The 21,091-nt window shown below is 32.7% G+C and overlaps 1 protein-coding gene across 2 annotated transcripts in view; it reads right to left on the bottom strand.

The window, feature by feature from the left end:
* The window catches only part of LOC128863824 (sushi, von Willebrand factor type A, EGF and pentraxin domain-containing protein 1), a 150,665-nt gene extending 132,073 nt beyond the window's left edge, over positions 1-18,592 (bottom strand). Inside the window, exons 1-2 of one of the 2 annotated variants that reach the window (XM_054103191.1) lie at positions 18,024-18,592; positions 13,085-13,364 (exon numbers count right to left, since the gene is read on the bottom strand). The gene's annotated coding sequence lies outside the window, so the exon portion shown is untranslated. Of the gene's footprint in view, positions 1-13,084; positions 14,427-18,023 lie in introns of those variants that run through there. The other variant, XM_054103193.1, reaches the window with a different exon arrangement.
* Positions 18,593-21,091: the final 2,499 nt, after the last annotated feature.

The raw sequence follows: 21,091 nt of genomic DNA, 5'->3' as shown, positions 1-21,091 counted from the left end.
TTTTTTATGAAACCCTTGAACTTACGAATGCTATGCATTGCATTTGCGAAGGAAAGTGTTGTTGTAGCTGTTGAGTTGAGTTGCGGTAATGCGCTTTTATGCTGATAATACAAATTTGTTAATGACATTTTTTCTTTTGAAATTTGAAATTTAGTTGCATCATGATTATCCCCGCCAGATTGTTGAATTGCATAACTGAGTTTTCTTTCAAAACAATAAATTACTTTATCACTAGGGAAATACGAGAGAAAATAATTAAAAGCTATTTTAATTGTAGGAGGTTGCATTTGGCAAGTGTTGGGGACTGTAATTATTATTAAATTTTTGCGCAATTCCATCAAAGTCTGTGCACTTGTGGGGATAAAAATTCATATCGTTCCATTAACAAAGAGAACGTGGCCACTGAATTTTTTAGCATAAGTTAAAAAATTTTTCTTCCACTACCTTGGAATACAGGGTGAACGATATGAAGTGTTACCAACTTCACACTGCTTGTATCTGTAAAACAGCTCATGACGTCAACGTCAAAATTGTTCTAATGACAGTTCAATATATTGTTTATAAGCCATCAAAAGCATTTGCGTCTCAGTTTCTTTGAATCTTTTTTCTGTGATGGAATTCAAACGTAATAGTGTGGTTGCGTTATATTTGGCTGGAAAATCACAACCAGCCATTGTTCCTGAGCTGATGTGTGTGGATCGATACTGGTAGCATTGTAAAACGCAATGGAGATGGACCAAAAAAACCGCAACAACGCCAGAAATGGTTCGGAAAGTGAAGGCTCGACTTGAACGAAATCCACGTCGAAGTGGAAGAAAAATGGCCAAAGAACTGAAAAGATCGCAAGACAGCATTTGACGCATATTGAAAACTGAGCTCAATGTCAAGGCTTACAAATTCCAAAAAGCACACGACCTTTCACCCCAGCAAAAAAAGTGCGGTGCGAATGAGCAAAGGAGTTGTTGCGCTTGCACGAACGTGGCGAATTTCCTAACATTGTGTTTTTTGATGAAAAAAATTTCCCAATTGAGCAGTTCATAAACACTCAAACCGATTGTGTTTACTTGTCCGAACGCTCATACGAGGATTTGAGCCTACGTATGGTCACTCGAAGCAATTTCCCACCACAAGTAATGGTTTGGGCCGCAGTGACCGCTGATGAACGCTCTCCAATCGTTTTTATCGAGCCTGGTGTCAAAGTGAATGCGACTTATTATCGGGAAAATGTTTTAGAAGCTGCTTTAGAGCCGTGGACACGCAAACATTTCGGTCGTAGACCATGGACGTTCCAACAGGACTCGGCACCGTCTCACAAAGCTCGTGTGAACCAAGAATGGTTAAAAAATCATGTTCCACACTTCATTTCGTCCACACAATGGCTTTCGAATTCGCCAGACGTAAATCCGATGGACTATTCCATCTGGTCCATTTTGGAGAGCAAGGTGAGGACTAAAAAATATGCCAGAATGGTGCGCTGAAAAAAGCGATTATACGAGAATGGGCCAAAATACCTGAAGATCACATTCGGACAGCATGCAACTCATTTTTTGACCGTTTGAAGGCTATAGTCAAGGCAAAAGGTGGTCATATCGAGCTAAAGTCAATATATGTTAAAATTGTAATCATTTTTGAACAATTTTGTCTTTGAAATCAATAAAAACTAATTTCACACAAAACAGTTATGGTGCTTCGAATAGGTAACACTTCATAACGTTCGCCCTGTATGGGTTATTTAATAAGAGGTGTTACTTTGGTATTCAAAGAAAAATGCTATTTTTTAATATAAATGATCGGCTGTTTATTTCATTATAAAGAGGAGGGTAAGCCGTTAATAGTGGAAAATAACATCAGGCAAATGACCACCACGACCACGCGTACAGGACAATATCCTTTTCATGAAATTTTCCATAAGCAAATTGCAAAGTGGCAGGCCTATGTCCTCGGTAGCCTCACGAATTCCATCTTTGAGGTCTTGAATCGACCCTGGGCTATTGGCGTAGACCTTCTCTTTCACGTGGCCCCAAAGAAAAAATTCACAAGGTGCTAAATCACAAGCTCTCGGTGGCCAATTGTGATCACCAGTTCGAGAGATAATACGGTCCCGAAACTTTTCCCGTAAAAGATCAATGGTTTCGTTGCTTGTGTGGCACGTAGCGCCGTCTTGTTGAAAACAAACGTTGTCCAGATCAATACCATCTAATTCCGGACATAAAAAATCGTTAATCATCTCTCCTGTTTAACACCTAACACCTATCATTGGAATAACCTTTATTTAGGTCTCATAATGAATTCCAGTTCCATGAATCTGTTACTAAATATTTAATGAAAAGTAAAAGATTGACTGATTGAAATAGCAAAACAATATTCAAGTTAAGCGAATCCACGCGATATCTAAGAGAAAGTCATGACAATCGAATTAATCAATGAGTGAGCGAGAAGCTCTACTCGCTTTGAAGCGAACAATTGGCCGCAGTTGAGATTTATCTTACAACCAAGGACATATAAGAAGATTTGAAATGCCTTCCAAAACAAAACTCAACTCTACCCACTTCATCCCTATGGCACATAATCTGGCATCATCCTTATTTGAAAGGTTGTATATTATGAATCATTGCATAGTCGCTATTTTACGATATTGGTCACATTATTTTTTCGAAATTTTTTTTTATTGCAAATTATATGTAAAGTTTTTTTACCTAACCCTATCCGAAATGCGGACTTGTGGCAGATCACTGAGCAAGAACCAATCCAAAAGGTGATTAGAGGTCGTAAATGGCGATGGGGCGGCACACTCTCAGAAAGGACAGAGAAGGCATAAGCAGAATAGCGTTGAACCCTTAAGAACACAGACGACCCGGTCGTCCACGAAATACCTGGAGACGTTCTAATCTTCGTGATTTGGAAGCAGTTAACCAAACGTGAGATGGCGCAAAGAGAACATCAGTTAAACGAATAAGATATACTCGTATTGGGTTGGGGAATAGGTTCATAGCGTTTTAATATTTTCTTTTGTTTTTCAACAATTTGTTTGCTGTTTGACATGGGGTAAGTTTCATTCAATAGAACTCTTTCTGCTCTATAAAACTATGCTAATTGTATATTTCAGTTATATAATTTTTTATTAATATAGTTTTGAGGCTTAGAAATGGAATACCCAGGAGGTAAAAATCAACATTTTCGACATCTGCTCTTCTTTGCTATTCATTGAGGTCAAAAAGCTGCCGAAGCCATCTGGAATATTTGCGACATGTATAGAGAAGGTGTCATAGGAGAGTCTACAGCACGAAAATGGATTGCAAAGTTAGAAATTACGACTTGGACGTCGGTGAAGGTCGCAGCGGACGGCCTTCTGAATTCGATGAAGAATGTCTCAAATCACTTTTGAAGGAGAACGGTCGCCGAACCAGTCGTTTATTGGCGGAAAAAATTAACTACGGTCAAAAAACGATTCTCAATCACCTTCACTCCATGGGATTTACCCAAAAATTGGGAGCCTGGGTGTCTCACGAGCTCAACGAAAAAAGCAAAGAAAGTCGCCTTCAAATTGATTCTCAACATCTCGCCCGCCATCGAGCTCGGAAGATGAGAAATGGTACCTTTACATCAATATGAAGCAAAGAAAGGAGTGGGTGGCTCCAGGAGATATGCCAAAGCCGAAAGTCAAGCCGGATCTTCATCCAAAGAAGATAATGACGCGTGTTTTGTGGGACTGTGAGGGTATGGCCCGCTGGGAAATGCTCGAAAAGAATGCCACGGTCAACAAGGAGCTCTGCGATTGCTCGACTACACCGCGTGAATGAGGCTATTCGACTGAAAAGACCTGATCGGCATGGTTGAACCATACTCCTTCACGATAACGTCAAGCCCCATGTTGCACTAGTCGTGTAAGCCGCACTCCAAGAGCTGCAATGGGAAGTCCTTGAACATACGCAGTATTCTCCGGACCTTGCACCGACCGATTATCATCTTTTCCGCTCCATGTGAAACTGAAAAAATATGAAGGGCGTTAGCTTCGATAACAAAGAGGACCTTAAAACTGGCTCAACAACTGCTTTGACACCAGACCAGGCGATTTATGGCGGAGCAGCATCAACAATTTTGGTCGCGAGGTGGAAAGAGGTTATAAACAGCAACGGCGTATATATCATTGATTAACTTATTGATATAATTATTGTTTTTTGTTTAAATAAAAGTCTCCGATAAAACCGCTAAGAACTTACTCCCCACCCCAATAGTTTGTTAGTGTTTTGCTAGAGATACCAGTACAATGAACTCCTTTCCTTTCTTAAATATATTAAAAATGTATAGACAAAAAATGTATAAGCCAGAAACAAAAACCAGCGTAGAAATTTCATTCGAATTTATATGACTAATAAACTTCCTTTATTTATGCAAAAGTCGAGAATACGTCTCGCATCCTGTTAAGCGAGTTTGTCAGCTTTGGTTCTTCGCTTGATTATTTGTTAATTATTTGCTGAAAGATCAATTACTTTGCTTATGCCAAAGCTGACATTCTTAAAAGCAAAGCACGGAGCAAAAATAACACTCAAGTAGACAGTGAAAAATTAAGCGATAAATTTAAAAACAATTTGATTACTTATTCAAGGCAAGTAATGTATTTTATAGGCTAGGCTATGTGAACATATACAGTCTCTGGCCACTGAATTATGACTGTGGCTATTTTTCGCGTTTATTCTGTTTAATCGCCCAAGATCTTTTGCTTGAAAGCACTTTTACACCTAAAGGCTTCAAAGTGTTAAAAACTGTTTGGGATTCGTGAGTGTTTTTAGTTTTTTGTTTTTTAATTAAAATTTATCGGAAAACATTTGTATTTCTTTTTGACAATTTTGTAAATTTGGTTGGTAACTTAATTTTTTTATTTGATTTTTTTTTTGTAATTAAATTTTATTAAACATATTTTTTTGATTAAAATTTTTAGGATAAACTTTTTATTTCATTTAACGTTTCTTATTAATTTTTTATAAACTTTTTTTATTAACAAAAATAATTTTCTCAACTTTTCCGGAAAAAATATACTTTAAAAAAACAATTTGTTTTATTATATTTTTTTGATAAAAATTTTTGGGAAAACTTTTTATTTGTTTTAAAAATTTGTATAATTTTTTTAAGATAAATTATTAAAATTAGGATAAATTAATTTTCCTAACTTTTAAAGATATTTCAAAATATTAAAACCAAAAAATTGCTATTTTTTAAACTTTTTTTTTGTTTTTGATTAAAATTTCACGGAAACCCTTTTTATTTCTTTTTGACATTTTTATAAATTTGTTTAGTAACTTAATTATTTTGTACATATTTTTTTTTAATTAGAATTTTTTTTAATACTAATTTTTTGATTAAAATTTTTAGGAAGAACTTCCTATTTCTTTTTCACAGTTTTATACATTTTTTCTTAACTTTTAAGAACAAAATATACTTCCAGCAAAAATATTTTTAATTATATTTTTTTGATTAAAATTTTTGGAGAAAACTTTTTATTTCTTTTTCACATTTTTATACATTTTTTTAACTTTTTAGGATAAAATATACTTCCAACAAAAATTTCTTTAAATTATATTTTTGGATTAAAATTTTTGAGAAAAACTTTCTATTTCTTTTTGACATTTTTATATGTTTTGCTTATTCATTTTTAGGATAAAATATACTCTTAAAATTTTTTTTATTAAATTTTTTTTATAAAACTTGGTTAAAATTTCTTAAAAACATTTATATTTCTTTCTAAGTGTTTATAAAATACCTTCTAAACTTTTCAGAATTAAACAAACTTTGAAAAAAATATTTTTGAGTAAAATTTTTGGGAAAACTTTTTTATTTCTCTTTTTGGCATTTTTATACATTTTTTTATTAACTTCTCGGGTTCAAATATGCTTAAAAAAATTTATTTTTAAAAATGTTTGTTTGATTAAAATTTGGGGTAAAACTTTTCATTTCTTTTTAACATTTTAAAAAACTTTTTTATTAACTTTTGAGGATAAAATATAATTTAAAAATTTTTTTTTGGGAAAACATTTATATATCTTTTTTGATTAAAATATTTAAGGAAAACTTTTTATTTCTTCTTAACATTTTTATAAACTTTCTTAATCAATTTTTTTGTGGTTTATTTTTTAATTAAAATTTTTGGGAGAAACTTGTCAAAGGGACATTTTTATAAATTAGTTTATTAACTTTTGGGGATAAAACATACTTAAATAAATTGATTTTTAGTTATAGCTTTTTGATTAAAATTTTTGGGAAAAACTTTTCATTTCTTTTCAACATTTTTAAGCATTTTTTCTTAACTTTTCAAGATAAAATATTCTTTAAAAACTTATTTTTATTAAATATTTTCGAGTAGAATTTTTTGAAAAAAAAAGTTCTTTGTCATTTTTGAAGAACGTAGCGAGTATGATTTATTTCTTACTTCTTTATTAATAATTTTAAGCTATGCTCGGTAATCTCTGTGGGTCCCATAATGGGATCTTCGTAATTTGTTCTACAATAAAACCGGACTTAACCTAACTAATGTTAGAATTTTAGAAAATGTTGTACTTTTAGACCCGGTCACCCTAGCATTTATCAATATTAAGTAAACAGCCATTAATTTTGTATTTTTTCCGCATGAAATGTGCATTTCGACACGAAATTAAAAAAAAATAATAATAATTCAAATATTTTTACCAAAATGAACAAACAGCTTCATAATAACTGGTAAGAGAATTTTATTAACAGCCCCTTTTAGCGTTTACCGCTAATTAGCGCACAAAATAAATGAACAGCATACGTGTAGCTACATACATGCATACACACAAACACACACTCGTAGATACACACATCCAAATGTGTAATCGTGCCGTTCGATGCAGTTTGTGTTTTTGCGCTTTTCGGCTAAACAAAAACTATTACAAGAATTTTTATTCAGAACGTGATTTGTGTAAATTGAAAATTACTTACATTAGCGCACACTCATACATTCACACACACGTAGCAGTAGGTATGTACATACGTACCTATACACTTTTGAGTATTGGGCACGCAAGTACGATGAGCTCACAAGCATTTCGGTTGCTTTCGCCATCGCTTAGCACCCAGCTCCGCCTCGCGTTGCTCCACCTCCCACCACACAAGAAAACAAAAAATGCAAATACTTCAATAAGACGTTCGTTATTTCTATTTTTGTAAATTTTTAGCGGTAATTTTTTCAATACTCCAACAACCGCATAATTCGTAATTCTCATTGCGGCCATTGGGTTGTGGCGGTTGTTGTGTTTGTTGTACGAACAACTTTGTTGTAGTGTAGTAATTTATTGACTACAGCAACAAAGCCTACAGACAAACATAAAACAGGTGCATGTGTAAGTGTTCTACCGTAACTATAAATATTGGTGGTTTACTTTTTTTCAGAGCCGCCATTTCATCGCCGTCTTTCACTCTTTTTGTGGCAACGGAATTTGGGTTAACGCGCTTTAATTTACAATTAACGACTCAACGCCAATGCACAAGGTAACGAGAAATATCAGGAAAAGACAGGTGTACACAGTCATAAAATATTGTGATTTTTAAAGGCAACTCAAATGTTCGCTCTTGCAATTTACAAATCACATACAGATTTATGTTATAATGCATTTTGTTTTTTGAAAAATTTATTCTCGTTCAACTAATGCTATCGCTTAGAATCAGTGTATGCTGAATAGTAAATGTTTCAACTAATTGATTTCTTCCTTCAAGAGATATGTGAACTAGAGAGGATAGTCCCGCAATTAGTGTATATGAATCCCGGAACTACTTTTTTCAAGTAAATGCATAGAAAAAATTGAAATTAAATTTTAATTAAAAAAATCCCGAAATCCCGTCATGAATGCTTATGAATCCCGGGGTTACTTTTTTATTTGATAATGTGTCAATTATAGATGTCAATCTTAAAATCCCGAAATCCCGATGTAAATGTATATGAACCGAAGACTCCTTTTGTACAAGTAAACGTATCGAAAACATAAGAATAAAATTTTAATTAAAGAAATCCCGAAATGAATACATGTGAATCCCCGGATTACTTTTTTATTTATTTTTTTCAAAATTCGAGAAAATTTTAATTAAATTTTAATGAAAGAAATTCGGAAATGAATCTATATGAATCCCGGGACTACTTTTTTACTTTTTTCAAGGCAGAAATAATTTAAGTAAAATTTTAATCAAAGAACTCTCTAAATCAATGTAAAGGGTGGCTAAATTTTAAGGGCCGATATTGAATGTAAACCACACCTAAATTTCAAGTTTTTTTCCACATTTCATTTGATATTTTTTAATTCTAGACTAATTCAATTTGAATCATGGAAAGATACATAATCAAGCAACGCGTTAAAGTTATTCAAGCTTATTATGAAAACGGGCGTTCAAATTAAAATGCATATCGCGCACTTCGTGAAGAAAATCATCTTCAGTGATGGGGCACATTTTCACCTCAGTGGATTCGTCAATAAGCAGAATTGCCGCATTTGGGCGAATGATAATCCAAGAGAGCGATTGCCAAAAAACCATGCACCCACAAAGTAGACTGTTTGGTGCGGTTTATGGGCCGGCGGCATCATTGGGCCGTTTTTTTCCAAAATGAGCCCGGTCAGGCAGTTACTGTGCATAGTGTTCGCTATCATGAGATGATAACGAACTTTTTATGGCCCGAATTGGAATATATGGATGTGGAAGATATGTGGTTTCAACAGGGCACAGTGCCACTTGTCACACAGCTAACGAAACAATGGCTCTTTTGCGCGAAAAATTTGATGGCCGAATAATCTCACGTGATCAGATCATGTGATTTGACACCGTTGGACTTCATTCTTTGGGGTTATTTGAAAGAAGAGGAGTACGTCGATAAGCCAGCAACAATTCAAGAGCTAAAGGATGAGATAATTCGATACATTAACGGCATAGAACCTCAATTATGCCTCAGCGTCTTCGAAAATTTGGATCATCGAATGGAGGTGTGCCGCCGAGGCCGCGGCGACCATTTGGACAATATTTTGTTTTATGCGTAATTGAGCCATACCAGTATTATCATAATAAAGAGAAATGACAATAATTTCTTAAATGAATTGTATTTTATTCAAAATCAACACCGGCGCTTGAAACTTAACCACCTTTTATACAACGCCGTCTACAAACAATCTATGGAAAATTAGTGGGAATTTTTAGCCACTTTAATTTGCAGTTTATTGTACTAAAATTGAATATTAACTGACTAAAAGTTGAAGTTTTAATAAACATTTGTGTTCAATTTCTTTTTTTCAATTTTGAGCAAAGTTTGAAAGCTTGAGTTCTACAGCTTCTGGTGTATTATTGCTTATTTCTATTATTTCTTAACATTTTTCACATCACATTACTTCTTACATTCCCTTTCCTTCCTCCTCATTAAAGAAAACATTGATTCGTCTACTATTTTTAACTTCGCTTCACTTCTTCACTTTCAACTCACACACAAATTATGCAGAGGCGTTCAATTACTGCGCTGTGACGGCTGGTATCAGTGCTGCTTTAACTGATTTGGTGAAATTAAAATTTCACCTTAACTGAGTGCGTCAATCAAATGTTTGACAACTAATTACCCAAGTACCCCTGTATACGCACATGAAAGGGAAAATATTTCTTTCAAAAAAAGGCGCCTGGTTTTTCATTTTTCTTCTTCTACTTTCTACTTCTAACGGCTCCGTTTGTAAATTAAAAAAATCAAAATAAATTGATTTCGAATGCTTGGTAATCGATTTTATTACGTACCAACGTTCGCCGATTTTTATAAATGAAGGCGTGATTTAGGTCGATAAGAAAAACCAACTCTATGTAATTTAGAGAATAATTTTTGTACAAGAAAATATTTGAGGAAGAGGTAGGTAAGAGCAAGCGGCTTACATATTCCGATGGTAAAAAAATGTAACTACTGTAATCAACCAAAAAGCTTAGATTTAGCGAAAACTTAAAAAATAACTGTCACAGTTATGGTGCGGTTAAAAAGTAAGTTTCGAAGGCCAGATCGCTTAAACTTGAAAAGCTCTCGAATCAAGTGCAGTAAAAGCTAACCCGTTCAACAGCGTCAATCCGGGAAATGAGAAAGAAGATGCACGAGGACGAGATATAATCGGTAGTCTCACTGCATTAAGCGTAATTTCGAATTAGACAAGAACAAATCGAAGAAAGAGCGATTGATTCTGCCTAAACTAACTTTCAAACAAGTCAAGTTTTTCAGTAACGTCAAATGGAACTCATGCCACTTTTTGCAAATTTTTAGAATATTTAAATTTTCGCATGTGGTTGTTATAGCAGCATAAACATTCCCCATACTTACATACGGGGAATGCTGCTGGAGTGAGAGTTCTTAGCTGGATATAAATCCGAGTCGTTTCGGTAAGGTAGCACCGGCTGTCGTGGAAACGCATCCCAAATTGTGCCTCCACGAGTTTACTTTGTATGTGCGAATTAAAAATCTGTAGTCAATTTTTTTTAGTCTTATAACACATGCTGTTCGCCTACAAGAAATGTGTTTTCCAAAGTGCAGCACGAGGAGGTTGCATTATTATTTTTATTTTTTTCCGTTTTCCTAATTTTTTGCTTTTATTCATTTTTTAAATTCTATATATTATCTTCTCTTTTTCTTAAATCTTAATTTTGTTTTATATAGTATTTTTTCGATTTTTAAAATTTTTTTTATAACTAAAATTTTTATGTTTTTTATTAATTTCTAGAACTTTAGTTTTCATTTTCTTCATTTTTAATTTTTTTATGTAATTTTTTTATTCTTTTATCTTTTTTATTTCTACATATTTTATTATATTAATATTTTAATTTTATTTTCAACTTCTTCATATTTTTATACACTTTTTTTACTCATCTTATTCCCATTCTTTATTTTTACTAATTTTTAAATTCTATTTAATATCTTCCCTATTTTTGTTTTAATTCCTAATTTTGGCTTTGTTTTATATAGTATTTTTTTTCGAATTTTAAAATTTTTTTTTTATAATTAAAATTTTTATATTTGTTATTCATTTCTAGAGTTTTATTTTTTACACTCATCATTTTTAATTTTTGTATGTAATTTTTTTATTCTTTTATCTTTTTTTATTTCTACATATTTTATTAATATTTTCATTTTTTTTATTTTATTTTTCATTTCTTCATATTTTTATACATTTTTTTAACTCAGCTTATTCCAATTTTTTGTTTTTATTAATTTTTTAAATTATATTTATTATCTTCTGTATTTTTTTAATTCTTAAATTTAGATTTGTTTTATATAATAGGACTATGAATAAGTTCGTGCGGTTTTTTTTTCGAAATTTGAAACTTTATTGACGTAAAATGGTTACAAATTTAATATTCAAAATATTGTCCATCGCTTACTACTACTTTTTCCCATCTTTCTGGCAATTCACGGATTCCCTTTGTGAAAAATTCGGTCGGTTTTGCCGCAATCCACGAATCGATCCATTTTTTGACTTCATCGTAATTACGGAAGTGCTGGTCAGCCAGGCCATGTTGCATCGATCGGAAGAGATAGTAATCGGATGGCGCAAGGTCTGGACTATACGGCGGGTGGGGTAGGACATCCCATTTGAGCGTTTCTAAGTATGTTTTGACCACTTGTGCAACATGTATTTTTTTCGAATTTTTAAAATATTTTTTTATAATTAAAATTTTTATATTTTTTATTAGTTTCTAGAATTTTAGAATCTAGAGAAAAAGCTATTCATTTTTAATTTTTTTATGTAATATAATATATTTTTTTATTCTTTTATCTTTTTTATTTCTACATATTTTATTAATATTTTAATTTTTTTAATTTTATTTTTAACTTTTTCATATTTTTATACACTTTTTTTAACTCCTCATATTCCTATTTTTAGTTTTTATTAATTTTTAGAGTAGTTTTTATTTTCTTAATTTTCTGCATTTTTTTAAATTTAAATATCTTTTTATATAATTTTTTGTTTTTCTTACTTTTTATTTTTTCATATTTTTACTAATTTTTAGAATTTAACTTTTTCATTTCTAATTTTTTTAATTTTATATTAGTAATTTAAATATTTGTTATATAATTTTTTTATTTTTCTAAAATTTTTGTATTGTTGTCAATATTTTTATTTTATTGTTTTAATTTGAAGAATTTACTTTTTAATTTTTTTTATTATGTTTTTTTTAAATCAATTTTTTTTGTTTTTGTCTTACCTTTTTTAATAGTTTCCTACTTTTAAACTTTCTTTTTCTAATTGTTAGAATTTCATTTTTTAATTTCTTTATTTATTTATTGTAATTTTCAGAATTTTATTTTTAACTTAATTTTTTTTTCAATTAAACAATTTTGTTTTACGTCAGTTTTTATATAGTTAAATTTTTTTAGATTTAATAATTTTATTTTTTATTTTCTTTATATTCAGCTTTTTATTTTTAATTTAAACTTTTTTTTTTTAATTTTGTATTTTTTAACTTTTTTATTTTTAAATATCTTCTTAATCTTAAATCTTCTTTATTTTTAAATATCTGTTTTTTGTTTGTTTTTGATATTCTTTGTATGTATTTCAGGTTTCGCCTTCATGTCGATAAGCTCAAGTAAAGCAAGAACGTTTAAGAACTAACCAGAACTTCCATCTAACCACATAGAAATTGTAAGGCTAATCCCGCAAAATACTATTTGCCATTTTGAATTTTTCAAGACTAACTTCAGATTCCTAATTAGCTCCCTCAAAAACCTTTCTATGCGAAGTTTCATTAAAATCGAATTGCTTGATATTATCGTCACTTTTGAGGGTCATTTGGCCCATAGTGCACTAGAAAAGTTTATTCGACAGGCCGAAAAATCGAAATGTTAAGAGAGAGAGCACTTTACATTCTATAAATAAGTATCATAATGGTATTTTGATGCTTGTGGAAGACTGGCCGTAGGAAAAACAGGCTTCAACTAACCTCACTTACCTACCCTCTTGCCTACTTGTACCTATTATTATTAAATGTGAAAAAGTTTCTTTTAATTTGTATAATAAATATTTCCCTAAACTTTTTACATGCAATCCTAGTTGAATGAGTATTTTTAACTTACCACCAATATCCGTTCCTTGTGTACTATCAATAAATGGTTTCCTGTTCGCGCATCAGCTTCAAAGTTCCCAAGCAAAAAATGCTATTCACGTAAGTGCTCGAAATTTATTAGAAATTTTTGCACAGTTTTTTCGTTTTAATTTTTTCAATATGACGATAACTTTTGTCTGTATTTTGAGTTTTTATTTAAAATTTCGATTTGTTACTTTGTTCATTTGATTTATGAGCACTTTTCTTTAACGCGCTACACTAAATGGCTTAAAACCGTCTGGCCATAGCAGCTGTTGCAAAATTGGGAGAAAAATTAATTGCTGCAAATTTATAATTTTTCAGCGCAAGAGAAATTTCAAAATTTTCAAAGTTCGTAGAACTAAAACTAAAACGCCAACAACAACAGCATGTAAACACTTTACACAAAAACAAAAAAGTAGTTGATTCAAACAAGCCAGTTCGTATTTTTCGGTAAAAGGTTAGAAAGAACAACTTTTATTAATTTATTTTTTTCTACCGTCTTTTGCATTCCCCAAAGCATATCCCATGCACACTTGGCTTCTCATACAAATTCAAAAAGTGTTCATAAATTTCATAAATTATTCATGCGACAAGTTTTGCTTTCTTAATTTGTGTGACGGCCATTAGCCGCTAGCTGGCTGCTTGAATTATTATTGAACTAAAACAGTGTTTTTCTATTTCTTCACAACACCAACAGTCCAGCACCACTCCCTGACCACCTTTCAATGCTTCAACAGCATGCGGTCATCGGTATTTGTTTCTTATGCTGGCAGTTATTTTATTTCTTTCTTCAGTTTCATTCCTAAGTCTTATTTCTTGTATTTCTTTTAAGCAGATTTTAAGCCGATATGTACATATGTATGTCTGTATGTGGTGTGTATAGGTAAGCATATCTACAGGTATGGCATGCCGCTGGTAGTGTGTACTTGTAGTCACTTGGCAGAGCAGTTAAAGCAAAAACGAAGGTGTGTATGAGAAAAGGGAAGAGTTCGAAGTGGTAATATTTATTTATTTTTATTTCGTGTGATTTGTTGTTGTGATAGATCTCTAATTTCAACCGGTTGATGCTGCAAATTGAGATTTTCAATATTTTAGGAATTTTTCATGACGTTATCCACGAAGGAAGATGAGTAAATAAATACTTCCAAGAAGCAATTGACATACATACAAATGCCCGTATGTTTGCAAATCCTTGAAAGTGATCAAGTAAAACGATGCCTTTGAAGATTTGTGTGCGCAACGCTGAATGGAGTTTTGCATTTTGTGCTCATCATTACCACTTAATTACTTAATGAATATGATTACTTTTTTGTTAGATAATCATATTACTCATTGTAGTTTTGTAATTGAAATTTTTATGATTACTTATAATTACTACAATATTAATTTTTATGCTCCATTTTTTATACAACATGATTGTTATATCAATATGATTACTTTGCAATTACTTTTAAAATATTGACTTCACCTTAACGTTAGTTTTCCCGTGATTATTAAAAATAATTGCTTCAAAAGAGAGTGGATTACTGTAATTACAAATTATTTACTTTGTAACCACAATTTGTAATCACTTTGCAATACATTACTTTACGATAGCGAATACTTTGTAATCATTATTAACAGTTATTGGTTTGGAAAATAGGGAATTACGATGACTATTTCTCAATTACTTTGTAACTATAATTTCTAATTACTATCCCATATATTACTTGACGCTACCGATTACTTTGTAATCATTATTAACAGTTATTGCGATAGAAGGGAGGGAGAGAGTTACATTGATTATATTTTAATTACTTCCGAACTACAATGTGTAATCACTACTCAATACATTACTTTGTGATAGCGATTACTTTGTAATCATTACTAGCAGTTATGGCTTTGGAATAGAGTGAATTACAATTACTATATTTTAGTTTTTTGAAACTACAAAATAATTTTAATTACTCTTTAAGTACAATCAGTATGCAATACATTACTTCATGTTAGCGATTGTTTTGTAACTATTACTATCCGTTACTCATTGGGAAAGAGGGGATTACAATGACTATATTTTAATTAGCATTTAGAAGTAAATACATTACTTTAAAATAGTCATTGGCTTGTAATCACTATTAAAAATGCTTTTTCAAACCGGTGTAAAATCACGATTACATTTTAATTACTTTATAACATTTTAGTTGCCTTACTTTACCTTAGCATGGAATGACCTTAAACCTACGATGTCACCGTAATCACAAATACGAATAATTCCTTCAACAAAAAGTGATCGAAATGATTACTTATTAATTACTTATTTCCGAAATTACTTTGTAACTTTAATTTCCAACAACATTGCACTAAATTACTTTCACAGTAATATTGAGTTGTAATTACGGCTCAGATTAATTGAAAGAGAGGTGATCAATATAATTATTTACTATTTATTTATTACTCTATTATACAGTAAAGAAAATGTAATCAATTACTTCTAAATGTTTGCTTTATTATAACTATTAAATTTATTAATTATTTTGTAATAAATCGAATGAGATTTCCAAATAAGTACTTCTGCTAAATACTTCTACTACTGAGAAGGAATGATTACTGAGATTACATTCTAATTTCTGTTGAACGGCAAGCTCTAATACCTACTCAATCAAACAACCCCGACCAGTTTTACCGTCTAATCATAATGAAAGACTCATAGGTTCAAGTAATCACAATTTTCCGCTTTTAATTATAAGGATTACTTCTAACTTATTCCATAATTATGAATACTTCCCAACCAGTTAAAATAAGCGGTGTTAGAAGGGCGAGATAGTGTTATGCGTGGTCAAGATAGCTCTGATTACATTTTAATTACTTTGCAATTACATTTTGCATATAACTAAAAAATAATTAGAATTACTGCGTAACTTTTGCAGTTAAAATAAGCAAGTTAAAGTTAAAAGTTCTGGGTGCTAATTTGATTACTTTGATTACATTTTGATTACTTTGCAATTACAACGGCTGCTGGGTAATCAAAATGAAAACATAGTATTTTTAGTTGCATAAAATCAAAATTTTCTGCTTTTAATTATAATGATTACTTTTAAATTACCGCTCAATCAATTACATATTTTCTGATCACAATTGTGTTCCAATCAATGTCAAAAATATAAGCTTCTGAGGGCTCGAGATAGCTCTGATTACATTTTAATTACTTTTCAATTACAATTTGCAAACACGAATAAAATTTAATTAGAATTATTACTTATTTTTTGCCATCTTCATATTTTTTTATATTTTGTTTTATTTGTAGTCTTTAGATTATTTGTGGTTACTGAATTTATGCAGAATGTAATCGCAGTTATTAAGCAGAAAATTTTGAGCTCAATTATATAATTATAATAAATACAAGCTTTAGACTATTGGTGATTAAAAAGGTAATTATGATTACTTAAAAATATCATAGTTAGAAAAAATAGACGTGATTACTGAGAAATAATTATGATTACAAAATGTGCTTAAAAATTATTTGTGAATACTGATTTAAAATGTAGTCATAATTATGAAGTTTTAAGCACACATTTTGGGCGCAATTATACGATAATGAAATCAAAATCTTTAGACTACTGGTAATTAAATTAAAAGTAATTATGGCTACTAAAAATATCATTGCTACAAAAAACTGTACATGATTGCTAACATATAATTGTGATTACCAAAAACAATGATGATTACAAAATGTAATCAAAATGTAATCGTAACCATCAAAAAGAAGCAAGTGAGTTTTGTTATTACAATAAATAAAATCCTTAGACTATTGATGATTAAAAAAAGTAATTATGATTACTTAGAAATATCATAGCTACGAAAAGCAATAACGTATTGCTGAGGAATAATAGTAATTACACAAAATTATTATGATTAAACAGTGTAATCAGAAAGTAATCGTAACCATGAAAAAGAAGTAAGTGAGTTTTACTCCCTAGAAGTTCAGTTTTTATTCACTTTACTAAAAAACGTTTTTTTTTGATTACCGTAATTGTAATCTATAGCTTATTTTTAATTACTAAAAGTAATCCAAATGTAATCGCAACCTTTTAAGAATCGCATTCGAAACAACCCACAATAATGACATATTTTTTTATTACAGTTATAATTCTTCGCCTGTTTAGCACTACAAAAGTAATCGTTACCAAATACGAAATGCATCGCCATCGCCATTTGCACTTTGCAAATTAACCTTAGATATAAAAGTCTAATGATGGTAAATTGACGCTCTTCTTGGCTTTACATATTCACACAGCATCGATTACAATTGCAGTTGGCAGTGCAAGTGCAAGTTGCCAGAGATACCCGCCACTCGTGCAGTGCAGCGCAGTTTCATAGCTTAGTTGCATTGCTGTGTTATGACGATGGTTTTTGTTAGCTGCAATTATTTGTGGCTTAAATAGTGGTGCTTTATGCTTTTGCGCTGCATGTCACATACTCGCAGTACAACTACATACAAACATATTTAGGTATATATGTAAGTACTCGTACGTATGCATCTTTTTATACCATGGATCGGCCGCTTGATTACAGCATTCCGATCGCTTTCAACCGCAAAGCCTTCGATTGCAAGCACCATCCACTCAATTGCCTTCTGCCACCTGCCGGCCTCTGCCCCTCGAATTTGCAGCTATTGCAAACTACTTTATGCTTTTGTATAGGAATTTTTTTTTTTTTTTTTGTTTGAACCCTTATTACTTCTTTTTCTTCTTGTGCTTATGCTCAGCACTCTTTTGTACTTCACTTTCTTGGCATTTGTTTGCTTACACTTTGTTCTACTATGTTTTTTTTTTTTGCATTTCTTAGAGTTTTCCTCTTTTTGCACTGTGCAAAATGGAGTTGCTGCTGTTGAAGGCGTTTTTTCGCGAAGAAGGTCGACTTGATAATTATATGTTTCTTTAAAATCGCACTTTATATTTCAATGAGATATTTCTTTTCATTCGACATATATTCCCAAAGGAATTTCACTAAAGTCAATACGAAAGCGATTTGAACTGCATGCCACAAACGAAAGACTCACGAAGCGAACGCGCGTCAAGTTTGGCTAAAAGCAAACTTGCAACAACACCACGAAATTCGCTGAAAAAATTTCACTTTATGCGCGCGCACTCCTTCGTCTATTTGTCTCTTATTTCTTTTGCCAACAAATCCTTACACGCCACAATCGGTTTAATTCAATTATTTTTTTTCTTTTCTTGTTCTTGCTTTCAGCAACTTAATAACTCAATACACTGCAGCAAATCGGCTTCGTAATTTATTAAAAAGAAATATTTATCCATATATAAGTTATCCATAGCGCAGTGCTTAAGTGACCAAGTCAAGTAAGCAAGTCGGCACAGTATCTGTTCAATTCACAAATCAGGTAGTCAATCAATCAAGCATTGAATATTTTTAGAGTAGTATTTTTTAGCAATTAGACGATTCTATCGTATCCGTTTACTGTACCATTCCACACGAAAGCCAAACATACACTAAAACTTGCTTGGGAAAAATCTGAATTACCAACCAACTGAACAACTGAACCAGCAAACAAGTAGCCGGCCGACAAGCCCAACACCAGCGGCGAACAAGAAACCACGAAAATCAACTGCACATAGCCGCAGTTAGCCAAGTCAAACCAAAAAAGGGGTTACAAGTCACAAAGCAAAAACAAAATTGTGCTATGCAGGCACACACGTCGCCATATAACTATGCAAGTGTCAATGGTAGTGGATGAGTGTACGTAAAGGCACTTTTCTGTTTTCTTTCTATGCTTTCGCCTTCGTCTTTGCGCCATTCGACTTAAACACTACGATGTTGCCACGACGTTTGCAATTCAACAAGAATGCGTCGTTTATTATATTTTGAGCAACGGCCTCAGCAAACGCGTCGTTAGTTCTGCCTTCAAAATTGAGTTAGCTTAGTGGTCAATGAGGACATTGGGCCTTGCGCCGTCTACTATATACCTATATATACAATATATAATTGGCGCGTTCACCCTTTTTGGGTGTTTGGCCGAGCTCCTCCTCCTATTTGTGGTGTGCGTCTTGATGTTGTTCCACAAATGAAGGGACCTACAGTTTTAAGCCGACTCCGAACGGCAGATATTTTTATGAGGAGGTTTTTCGGAGGTTTGCCATTGCCTGCCGAGGGGCGACCGCTATAAGAAAAACGTGTTCTTAATTTTGCCGTCTACTATAGCTGCCATGTAAAGGATCACAAATTTGATGACAGATTTGTGGACGCAGGAAAACTCAGCAACAAATTATTTCCATCATTCCAGCAGACGAGCGTCTCGCCACAATTTTCAGTGGAAGATTATCCGACAACTCGCTGATTTGTGTCTACTCGTCAATGAAAGAGAAGGGCAACAGGGACAAATACCATTTTGGTAAATACCTAGAACGCACTTGTGAGCGCAACTCCCGCCAATTAAAAAAAATCTTGCTTGGTGACTTGAATGCAAGGGTAGGCAGGGCAGTGATTTAGAAAATTTGACCTACGCGACGAGATATCCACTAATAGAATGAAGCTGGGCTCGCTGAGCTCCGGTACATGACAGCCAGCAGCACCAAATTCCAGCAAAACAAGATCCATCAAGCCACATGGCTGCCTCATGACGCGAAAAACGTTCTTGTTGTGATAGATATAAGAAACACTACCAGTGTTTGAGATATAGGGACTAGTGTTTTAGCTGTAGAAAACCACAGATCGATAGATAGATTGGTACTTTATGAGATTTGTACTTCGCCCTCATAGTATTTAGTGCCTTCTACCCATCACAGTACCTCAGCAGTTCCCTTATTAAACTCTGGATAGAGCCGGGTTGGATTGAGCGTATGTGCCTTTCTTCTGGCTGCAATTGGCCAAGATCTCTCAACCTTCTCCGCACTATAGGACCACCTGGGATTGGTGGCAGAAAGGGCAAGAGTCCGTAGACCAAATCCCGATCATGTGCAGTCTGCAGCGACCTGTGAGAATATCCATAAGCATTCTCAGTTTATCTTTTGGGAGGCTTATGAGTTGTTTAAACCTTTTTTTGTTGTACCCTCCCAGTAAGGATTTCGCCTGGCGTAGCTCTACAGTTTGGCGCCTGCAAACCTCCCTTAGACCTAGATCTTCACTCCTATGGTCTAGCTATGGTTACGGTGGATACGGACAATGCTATATGTAGCTAATTTGTGCCGAGACTGGAGGTAATCTATTCAAAATTTGGTGCTGAAAGTCTTCAATTCAAACCTTTCGATCTCAAGCCTACACAAAACAAAAATTTTCAGGGAAAATTGCGCCTCGGAAGCACAGAAGTACATTTTTAAGAACTTTTTATGGGGTGAGCAGAACAAAAACTTAAAAATTCTATACTCTCTCTCTCTCTTTCTTTCTTTCCTATTTGAGAGTACAGGAGCAAAGAGACAAATGAATACTTTTTTAACACTTTTTATGGAACGAAGGAAACAAAAATCTTCAAAATTATATACTTATTGAACTCTGACTCTTTTTTACTCAGGCACTGACACTGACTGATACTCTATGACCGATTTTTCAGAAGGATTACCAACTAAACTTACCAGATTTCGGTATCTTGAGAGAGTATACTCTTCAGCTCTGAAAGTATTCGATGCGGTGCTAGCTGGTGGAGGAGGAAGGCCTCCTCTGTTTTGGGAAAATCAGGTGGAGCAGGACTTGGTTTCACTTGCTGTTGCGAACTGGCGCCAGTTAGCATGAGAAAAAATGACCGTTGCTCTTTGTTAAACTAGGCCAAAATCACGTACGCGGTTATCCCGTCAATCAAGAAGAGAAGAGAGTATACTTCGGTTACTGTTACCGATTTCGTTGGATTTTTTTTTTTTATAATATTTTGTTTTGTTTTTTGGGTCAACCTTATTCAAGACACATAAACTGTGGCAACACTGCTTGCGAATTGTGCGAGCCGTCTAATGGTTTTGCGTTTGCTGTTGTTATTTCTATTGCCATTTTTTCATTTGACAGCCACATCAAC

The sequence above is a fragment of the Anastrepha ludens genome, chromosome 5 (assembly GCF_028408465.1).
Source record: "Anastrepha ludens isolate Willacy chromosome 5, idAnaLude1.1, whole genome shotgun sequence".
NCBI classification, from domain to species: Eukaryota; Metazoa; Arthropoda; class Insecta; order Diptera; family Tephritidae; genus Anastrepha; species Anastrepha ludens.
Note: the sequence above shows the minus strand (reverse complement) of the source record. Positions and strands in the feature narration are given on the sequence as shown.